Here is a 10,481-nt window from a genome sequence, read left to right as displayed (position 1 = left end):
CAGGTAGCTTCCTCCAGCCAGGGGCACTCCCGACAGCCACCCACCCCTGGGGACACTAGTCACACACACAGCAGTGGAAAGCTCCCCCAACTCCTGACCCACAGAATGGCCTGGGGCCCAGCTCTTCAGTCACCAGTAAGAGACCATGAGAAACTAAGAGGACCAGTGGAGACAGAGAAGACTGAGTTAGACTTGGGAAAGGCAGATGACACCAGGCAAGACCACTAGACCCTGGGGAGACTGAGAAAAGTGGTGTGGCCTTGCAGGGACAACAGCCTCTGCCCCGCACTGGCTCGGCATGCTCTCCCCATTCCCCCCACGACTCGTTCCTAGCTCAGCTCCGCAGCACAGCAGCTTGGGGTGGGCCAGACCCTCCATGAGCCCCACCCTCACCCTAGCTGACCTCTGGAGGGAAGCTGAATCCCCAAAGGAGCCCCTCCCAGGGGGAGCCGGGTGGGGAGGAGGACGGGAGTGTTGGGAAATCAGTCCACACAGATCTGGGGCCAGTGCCAGGGTGTCACAGGGAGTGAGGAGGAGGTGATGAGAGAAGGGCAGGCCAGCGGGGCCCAGGCCACGGGCAGGATGGGCCAGGGGCAGTGACTGGGGGAGCTGAGGAGATTCTAGGGGCTGGAGACCTGGGGATTCTAGGAGCCCAGAGCAGGGAGCATAGGAGGCACTGAGGGCCCGGAGTGCAGGAAGAGTGAAGAAGCTCAGAGCAAGGGACAAGACTAGGTCAGGGGGAGATGGAGCTCTGACCTTCCCACCCTCCCAGTCCTTCAGTCCCACTAAGCACGCTCTTCATGCTCATTGTCACCTCCTCGATTGTGGACGGCCCCGCCCAGCCTTCCCAGCCACCAGTCCCCGCCAAGACTCCGGCACCCTGGCTGCCCATGCCCTCCTCTCCTCAGGGCGAGCCACCTCAGCACCACCTTCGCCACCCATCTGCTGCCAGGCCCCAGCCACAGAGCCCCCCAAGTCAGTTTCTCTACTCCTGCACCCCAGCTAAACGATAGACCCACTACGAAGTCATGCGTCTGCCCTCCGCCAGCCCAACCTCCCAAGTGACACAGCCACCCTGTCTCCTGTGGAGACTGACATTTGCAGGATAAATGAAAGCCAAGCAGTGGGGCCAAAGCCCAGCCAGCAGGGCTGACACCAGCGGTACACCCCAAGAATGAGTGGCAGTAGGCCCAGAGCCACAGAGGTCCCCTTCCTCACTCACTCCCACTAAGTGATGTCAGGCTACACATGGCACCAGCTGGGGAACTGAGGTATCTGTCCATTCTTTCTTTAGCCAACACCTATTGAGCATATTATAACTGGAGTTATAATAATGTGCCAAACAGACAAGGCTGCTGCCCTCATGTAAGTCGAGTTGGGGAGGCAGATATTAACCTCAAAATCCACAAACAAGGGCTGCTAATAGTTACAAAATGGGGGGGGGGGGGCTGGCAGGTACAAAGTGTAATGAGTGAGAATGTCCAGGCGATGGGATTAGGGAAGACCTCTGTTGAAGACATAGCATTTTTGTTGACCTGAGTTGGGCATTTCCAGGCAGAGGGAAGAGCAGATGTGACAGTGCTCAGGTGGAACATGGCCCATTCCACAAGGGAAAGATGGCCCATGTGGCTGGACCCAGAGAGTGAGGGCGAGTCCAGCCTGGCAATCCCCGGGAAAGGAGTCTGGACATGACCGAGACACTGGGGGGCTGGCTGTTGGAGAGGTTTACTGCTGTAGACACTTTTATTATTTGGGGGAGGGGCACAGCTGCTAACTGGGTTTGTACTTTAGAAAGATCCCACCTCCTGCTCTGAGGGAAAGGTTTCTGGGGAACAAGAACAAATGAAGGAAAACAGGTCAGGTCAGGTAGGGCGAGACAATGGTGGCTTGGACCAGGATGGGGACCGTGGAGAGTAAGAAAACTGGGAGCTACTTAGGACACTACATTGGTAGATAGGGCACCCAAGGGCAGGTGAAGAGGCTCCTCTGGTCTCTGGCCAGGGCAGCGGGGAGGGGCCCCCAGAGGTCAGTTCCTGAGCTGGCCCTCAGGCCTCGTACATCTGCCCTAAAGAGTACTTGGCAAGCAAGATGGATAATCCAATGGAATAATTCTTCTATTCAAGAACTAATTTTAGGTCCCATCTCCCCAATCCTTCCTCCTATTTCTACCATGGACAGCACAAGCTCCACAAGATGGCGATTCCCAGTACCTCGCTGGTGATGGGGAAAACACTGGCCTCTCTGGAAGCTGTGAGGGCAGCTGTCCCCTGAAATGTCCGCTGAGCACAGAGTACTCCAAAGTGGTCTCACTCCACTTTGAATTTTTTCCTATTAACCAATCAAGAATTTATATGACAAATCCAGTGCCTCCCTTGAGGGAACTTCACCTTGAATTGTTTAAAAACCAAAATAGGGGTTGGGGGATGAACAGCACTGCCATGTCACTGCTGAGGACACCTGGACACTTCACAGGACACTTCACAGGACCCACAGGGCTGAGGGAGATTCCACTTCACAGATTCCAGTGCAGGCTACCACAAAACAGTGCCATTCTCAAAATCAAGGGGAACCCTGGGGAGTCCCCACTTTGCCTCACCTCTAGGTGACAGTGCTGTGGATAAACAAACCACAGTCCCCAGCTGAGAACACAAGCACAGTCTCAGCAGGGCAGAGCCTGGAACTCTGGCTCCATGCTAGCACCAGCCTCACCCCAGGAAGACACAGTCAGGCCCGCTGTGAACCTGTCACCACCCCAGGCCCCTGTCCCTCAAGATAACTTCATTTCATTCCCCGGCCCAAGGCCTTTATGGCGACCACCCCACTCCTCCCCCACAGGTCTCCTTTCCTTCACATCTTGCACTGAGAGTGTTTTCTTCTCTTCCAGAGGCTCCTTCTGTAAATGAATGCACTTCTCCCAGGGGCCAGCTTTGCATACTAAGGATCTCAGGGAGAGAAAGCCTTAGGTGTAGTCTCAAAATAGCTAACTGACTGCAGGAGGGGAACCAAGGCTAGCCACTCTCCCTACATTCGCTTTACTAAGAAAGCCATTCAAGTGGCCTTCACTGGACTCTGGTCGGTCGCTTTCTTTTTAAACCGTACCTGCACCTGCCACCTGTGGGCTGTCCTGGGCATGTAATGCTCCCTGCTGGTCCCCAGAGCCTCGAGGAGGTTGACTTGGAGAGCACACCGCAAACAGCGTCCCCTCCACAGCCTCCGTACAGGCCTTGGTCTAAGTGCTTTTCATGCAGGAAAAAGGAACGTTTCCAGGTGGAAACCTTCCAAATGTGTCTTCCCCAATCACCTTGTCACCAGATTGTTCTAAGCAAAATCTTTCTCGTAAATTATCTTTGCCTTTGGCTGTTCACACACAAAGGTCACATAGTTGTCTGCCTTTGATATCACACACGTAGCTGGGGAAATGGTTTCAGAGGTTCCCACAGCTGGAATCCGCAGAGGAATTCTGACCAAGAAAGAGGAGATGAGGTCATGATGAAGTGGGAAAGGCAGGAAAGGCCCAGAGGGCTAGAGAAGGAGAGGCAAGTCTCTGCCTGGGCCACCTCGCTCCTTTCCCCCTTCCATCTCTAAGCTGCAGGTTCTTCAGTGCTCCCCCCTCCACCACACCCAAGTGGATAGATAATAAAAATGGTCACCTAGAAGCAGTAATATCCCAGTATCAGTGAGCACACGCAGCACCACATCTTGGTTTCTAAATACCACTCTCCATCTGAAGGTAACAGGACTCCTTGGTGAGATGGCCGATTCATAGCCAGAGCAAATACAAGAGGAGCCTGGAACATCTAGTGCCAAAAAGTAAGAGAGGGTTCAAAGACTGACGGAGACATGTCCAAAGACGTGGGTGCCAGTTTGAGTGCCAATTAGCAAGCTTAGAAGGAATGATGGAGTAGAAAATCATAGATGGACGAAAACTTTGATGAGGGACCAAGTCTCAAAGCATTTCCCCACAGTTACTTTTTAATTACAAAAAGAAAGTAGCAATTCTACAGTGGGGGGGCTTGGTGCACACCACCTAAACCACGTGATCAATGACAATACGTCTAACAAATGGGGACGTGGACCTTGTGCGCCTCCTGAGGTAATACCCTTGAGGTACAACACCTTCGTACTCAGCTTGCCCAAAATGCATAACCTGAAACTGAGGATGAGGAAACAGCAAACAGAATCTGAGCGATATCATTCTACAAAAGTGGCCTGAAGTCTTCAAACATGTCAAGTTCAAGAAACACAAAGCAAGACTGAGGAGGCTAACGGGACATGACAACTAAATGCAATGAGTAATCCTGGAACAGGAGGAAGAATACGCATAAAGGGGACATGACTGAGACAACTGATAATTTGAATATGGACGGTGGGTAGCAGCATGGTATCAATGCTAAATTTCCTGATTTTGATAACTACTGAGGTTTTGTAAAAGAATGTCCTTGTCCTTACTAATACACACTGAAGTATTTAAGAGTAAAAAAGGCACGATGCCTTCAACTTCCTCTCAAGTGATTCAGAAAGAAATATGTGTGTTACATGTATATAGCCTATGTGTAGTACATATATATACAGAATATAGGGTGTATTATACACACATATGTAGAGAGAGAATTATAAAATATAAGTAACTGGTGATGATAAACGTCTATTACATTGTTTTGTGCACCTGAAACTAACAAAAAAAAGTTTAAAAACAATAAGTAACTGGTGAATCTGCATAAAGCTTACTTCCCAAACACACATGGATGGGTTGCCTGGTACAGAACGGTTGCAGCCTGAGAATCAAAATAATCTTGAGATCTGAACATGGAAGAGATCCTTTGAGAAAGTAGAAGGGTCATCCAAGTTCAGTGCCTGCAGGCTTGGGGGCCTGGACAAAACCCCTCCCTCTCTCCCTCCCTCCCTCCCAGGAGGTTCCCTGCAGACTGACATAGTCCTATTTGCCTCCCCCACCTTCCCTAGAGCTCCAAGTTGCTCCTCTCCCAGGATTCTCTGCTCCCCCGACCCTATGCTCACAAACCCCAAAATAAGGCGTTTCTGGACTTGGCCTTCTGGTGAGAAAGATGGGCCCAGATGGAACAGTGGCCCCAAAGCCAGAGTTGAGGGCAGATGACTGAAAGCCGATGGCCACAGGTACTGGAGGAGACAGGGTGAGGAGACAAGAGGACTAGCCTTGAGGTGTGCCCAGTGACGAGCCTGGGGGTGCCAGGTCCAGCATTACCGTGTTTCCCCGAAAATAAGACCTAGCCAGACCATCAGCTCTAATGCGTCTTTTGGAGCAAAAATTAATAGAAGATCCAGTCTTATTTTACTATGAGACCTGATATAATAATAATAATATAATAATATAATATAATAAATATAACATAGCATAATATAATAAATACCAGGTATAATATGTAATATAATATAATACCGGGTCTTATATTATTTTTTTCTCCAAAAGACACATTAGAGCTGATGGCTGGGCTAGGTCTTATTTTCAGGGAAACAGGGTAGTCACGGCAGGAGCAAGTTTGGCAGGGGGTGACCGTCCTCCCGACAGTTTGCCAGACAGGACTGAGGGAGGTCCATTCCACCACCCGAAGAAGCAGAGGCCTCTCTGGCAGAGACAAAGTCTCAAAGCAGGGGCTGAGTGTCAGGGGGGATGTCTGCTTGGTTGGGCCTGTCCAGTCTGGCAGGGAAATGGGGGTGGGGAGGAAGATGCAACATCTGAATTCAGAAGTGGAGTGGACCCCCGCCATCCCCTCCCTGCTGAAGGGCCTGTCACAAGGCGGCCGTGGCTCACACCTGCTTATCGGGTCCGGGGTGTGGAGAGGGTGTCGTGGACGGGAGATAGGGCTGGGACAGGGCTGTCCACACCCCCTGCTCTGCCTCCCTCGTTCACACCTCCTCAGAGGCCCCTCAGCCCACTTATCCCCTGCGGCCTCCAGCTGCCCCAGCTTGCCTCCCAGCAAACCACCCCTGCAAGTTCTCCTTTCTGGAAGGAGTGTTCTGCCCTGGGCGGTTAAGACACCACACAGGGACGACCCTGGAGGCTGTCCAGCCCAACCTTCACTTACAGACAGGGAAATGAGGGGGAGATTCTACTCACCTCAAACCATATTTCAAGTACACACAGGCTCGGCTCAGACACAAGACCAGAGCATGCAAGGGTCTGAGCCTCAGCCTGTGGTCCCAGGGCCACAGTGAAGGGGACTGAGGGGCACATTTAGCCCTGAGCACCACCAGTCCATCTAAGTTGCAGCCTCATGTAGCGCGAAGGCAGACACGTCATACTGTCCTGGGCTTTACTTGGACGAGACCCGAGATTTCCACCTGTCTGAATGGCAGGGGATGGCAAGGGGTTAAAGGCTCCCTCTGACATGGTGGGCAGGGAGGTGAAAGGGGCACAAAGCTCATAAATCAGGAGGCCAGTGGGGGGCAGGCAGCGGCCCACCCTGGGTGGCGGCAGAGAACTAAAGCATGGGTCCTGCCTGGTGGCCCAATCTGTATCCAGACCTCCGAAAGGCTGTGGAAGCTTGGCAAACTCAAAGCCCCTCCTGCCACTGTCCCCAAGCCCACAGCCTTAGAGGACATTCTGGTGCAAAGGACCCGTGGCCTCGCCAGAGGCAGGACAGCTCGTCTCATGCCTATGAAAGAAATAGGGCCAGGGGAGGAAGACAGTGAAAAGAATTCAAGATCCTGGTTGGGGGGCGGGGGGAGGCGGGGTCCCACACCTGCTCACAGCTGGAAGACCTAAGTTTAGCTCTGCTTCCTTCAGGGCCAAACACGCAAAAGCCCGTGCTCAGCACTCTGCCTGCCTCCCTGCTGCTCCCATCTTCCCACCAGGGCAGGCGGCCTCAGACTAGAGAGCAGACTGGAGGGCCTCGTGAAGGGTTGGGGGCAGTGGGGGGCGGGGGGAGTGCCCTGGGAACTCAGCCTGAGGGAGGCAATGCTCGGCCCTGGGGGTGTTGCCCAAAACAGGACTCCTGCTCTGCTGTCCTCACACCAGCCTGCCTACAAGCCCACAGCCAGAGACCCGGCAGGAGGCGTACAGACCAATGGATATGCCTTCCTGCTACTATGAGGTGTCTTACCCACAGCCTTCCCACTAGGTCCTCAGCTGGTCCAACTGGTCACTGCAGGGGAACTGACCCGGTCCCCAACCTTCCCAGGTCCTTTGCAAGAACAATGAGCACACTGGGACTCAAGCAGCATAAGCTCAACATTTCTGCCTTGTTGCTAACTCCAAATCATTTTTTGAGCAGGTACTATTTAGAGAGGCCCCAGCAAGTTGTCAACTCCATTACTTGCCTCCTCCAGAAGTTTAGGCCTTATAGGACTAAGATGGGTAAATGCACGAATGACTGAAATACAAAGCAAATTAATGTAACTGCGAAACCTTGGGGAGTGGAGGGCAATCATGAGACAGGGAGCCAGAGAACCTTCATAAGTCATCAATTCCTGGCGTTTGTCCCCTCATTTGTGAAATGGGAAGAGCAGCTATTCAAACGGTACACTGAATAAGCTCGAAAGCACTGTGCGAACTGCAAAGCACTGACAGGGTCAAAGGGTTGGTAGCAACACATGATCCCGTCCTAGGATTGGGGAGAGACAGAATTACTTCCATTTGGTCCAGAGCTGAACAACATACTAGTCAGGCTCTGTCCTTCACCTTCTCAGGACAGGATAACCTTTGTCACTGAGTCCATTTGAGCTGCTATTACAAAATACCATAGGCTGGATGGCTTATAAACAACAGAAATGTATTTCTCACAGTTCTGGAGGCCGAGAAGTCCAAGATCAAAGTGCTGGCAGATTTGGTGTCTGGTGAGAGGCCGGCTGCTTTTTGGTTCAGCCATCATTCCACCGATTTGTCACATGACAGAAGGAGCAAAGGAACTCTCTGGGGTCTCTTTTATAAAAGCACTAATCCCATTCATGAGGGCGGAGCTAATCACCTCCCAAAGCCCCACTTCCTAATACATTCACACTGGGGATTAGGTTTCCATATGTATTTTGGGGGGGACACAAACATTGCCCATGGTAGTCACTGATAATCAGTGCCAAGAATTCACAGTAACTGGCTATCATTTATTAAGGGCTTGCAAACTACATGTTATCTTTTTTTTTTTTTTTTTAAGATTTTATTGGGGAAGGGGAACAGGACTTTATTGGGGAACAGTGTGTACTTCCAGGCCTTTTTTCCAAGTTAAGTTGTTGTCCTTTCAATCTTAGTTGTGGAGGGTGCCGTTCAGCTTCAAGTTGTTGTCCTTTCAGTCTTAGTTGTGGAGGGCGCAGCTCAGCTCCAGGTCCAGTTGCCCGTTGCTAGTTGCAGGGGGCGGAGCCCACCATCCCCTGTGGGAGTCGAGGAATTGAACCGGCAACCTTGTGGTTGAGAGCCCGCGCTCCAACCAACTGAGCCATCCAGGAGGCAGCTCAGCTCAAGGTGCTGTGTTCAATCTTAGTTGCAGGGGGCAAAGCCCACCATCCCTTGAGGGACTCGAGGAGTTGAACCGGCAGCCTGTGGTTGAGAGCCCACTGGCCCATGTGGGAATCGAACTGGCAGCCTTCGGAGTTAGGAGCACGGAGCTCCAACCGCCTGAGCCACCGGGCCACCAGGCCCACTACATGTTATCTTAATCCTTAATCCTCAAACAACCCTGCTGGTCATTTTCAACCCGTCCCCAAATGAGGACTAATTCAGAAGGATGAAGTCAGTCGTCAAAGGCTGGCTGCCCCGCTGGTAGTGGGAAGGTGGGATGGGGACTCAGGTGTGCCTCCCCCCATACCACAGGCGGCCACAGCGCTGGCCCAGCCATGCTGTGTGTACCCAGAAATGTGGGGAGCACTCTCACTCTCCCAGAGTGACTCACAGGTAAATTGTGATGGAGACCTATTTCTGCAATTTAGTATTTTTCTTTTTAAACAGAAGAGAATCGAACTCTTTCGAAAAATCAGAGTACATTATCCCATGAAACTTGCTGGGGGTGTGAATCAGGTTGCCATGTAAAATGAGTGTTTTTCCAAAGGGTCTGCCTTGGCTCTGTCTTGTTCAATGCTTTTATGGACACACTGAAGGTCTGTTTATCCAATCTGCAGTCTCAAAGCTAGGAGGCAGAGCTAACATGTCATATGGCCAAATCAGGATCAAGAACGCGAAGTTGCTTGAAGATATGTAAGAACTACAGTAAAATGAAATCTTAACAGCTGAGCATATCCATAAATCCCACATTTGAGTTCTGAAAATTTGCTATGTAAGTGCATGATGGGAAAGTGACTCGACAGTACATCATGTGAAAAAGACGCGAAGCGGTTAAACAGAGCAAGTTCCGCAGGACCCAGTGGTATAGTGAGAAAAGTGCAGTGTCCTTAACAAGGGAGGTCAATCCCCCCTCAACTCAGCACTGCTTTCCCCACACCCTGAATGCCCTTCCCAGACGTGACTGCCACACCACTTGGGCATGTAAAATCATGATGAAGGGTCTGAAATCCATGAACACCTGAGCATGAAATGAGATGTCCTGATCTCTTTAGGAGCTTCCTATCTCTAAAGGACTATCAGGTGAAAGCAGGTGCCAGCCAGTTCTGTGTAGCCTGGAAGGGCCGTTAGGGCACGTCACTGCTGGGTAGGAGTCACTGGGAAGGTTTCAGTTCAACGTTATGAAGCTCTCCTACAAAGGAGATTGGGTACCTGGGGGCTCAAAGGGATGGGAGACAGTAACTGTCACTTGATATTCACAAGCTCAAAAGAAAACCTGCTTGCCAGAGGATTCCTTCCTAGAGAACGTGTGTTGGGGGAGACTGGGGGGCCAAGCAGGGCATGGTCGGGGTCCAAAGGCTGCTTGGTCATCAGAAGCACCAGCGTTGCTTGTTTATCCAAGTCCAGCCTCACACCATACCTACTGAATTGAAATCTTCAAGGGTGGGGTTGGAGAATCTGTATTTTTTGGAAGCTCACCAGGCAGACTATTGTAGATTGAGAAACCAGACATAACAAAATACAATAAAGGAACCTTGATTGATGTCTGGATTTTTAAAAAAGTATAAAAACATTTTGGGAATACTGAGGCAGATTTTAAGAGAGATTGCTTAGTAGATGATATTGAATTCTTGATAACTTTCTTAGATGTGATAATACTAGTATTTTGGAAATATTGGAGAATGCCTTTAGTCTGAGGTGATACAGGCCAAAGTGTTAAAAAGTGAAGTGCCCTGCCTACAACTTTTTTTAAACAATGAATTACTTTTAAATAGTTCAAGAAAAAATAAAGCAAATGAGGCAAAATATTGAGGGAGAGGACATTCATTGTCCTTCTTTCAACTTTTCTGCAGGCTTAAAAATTTTCTAAATAAAATTGGGGGGAGGGAAATTAAGCTACCTTGGTAATTCTGATGTGAGCCAAACATGAGGCCCACTGGACAAGATAACCTCTGCTGTGCCATCTAGCCCGATAGCCTGGAGCCTGACGCCTGAGGCTGACTTTGTGGCTTCTCCG

The sequence above is a fragment of the Rhinolophus hipposideros genome, assembly GCF_964194185.1.
Source record: "Rhinolophus hipposideros genome assembly, chromosome: 14".
NCBI classification, from domain to species: Eukaryota; Metazoa; Chordata; class Mammalia; order Chiroptera; family Rhinolophidae; genus Rhinolophus; species Rhinolophus hipposideros.
This window is presented reverse-complemented; position numbering follows the sequence as displayed.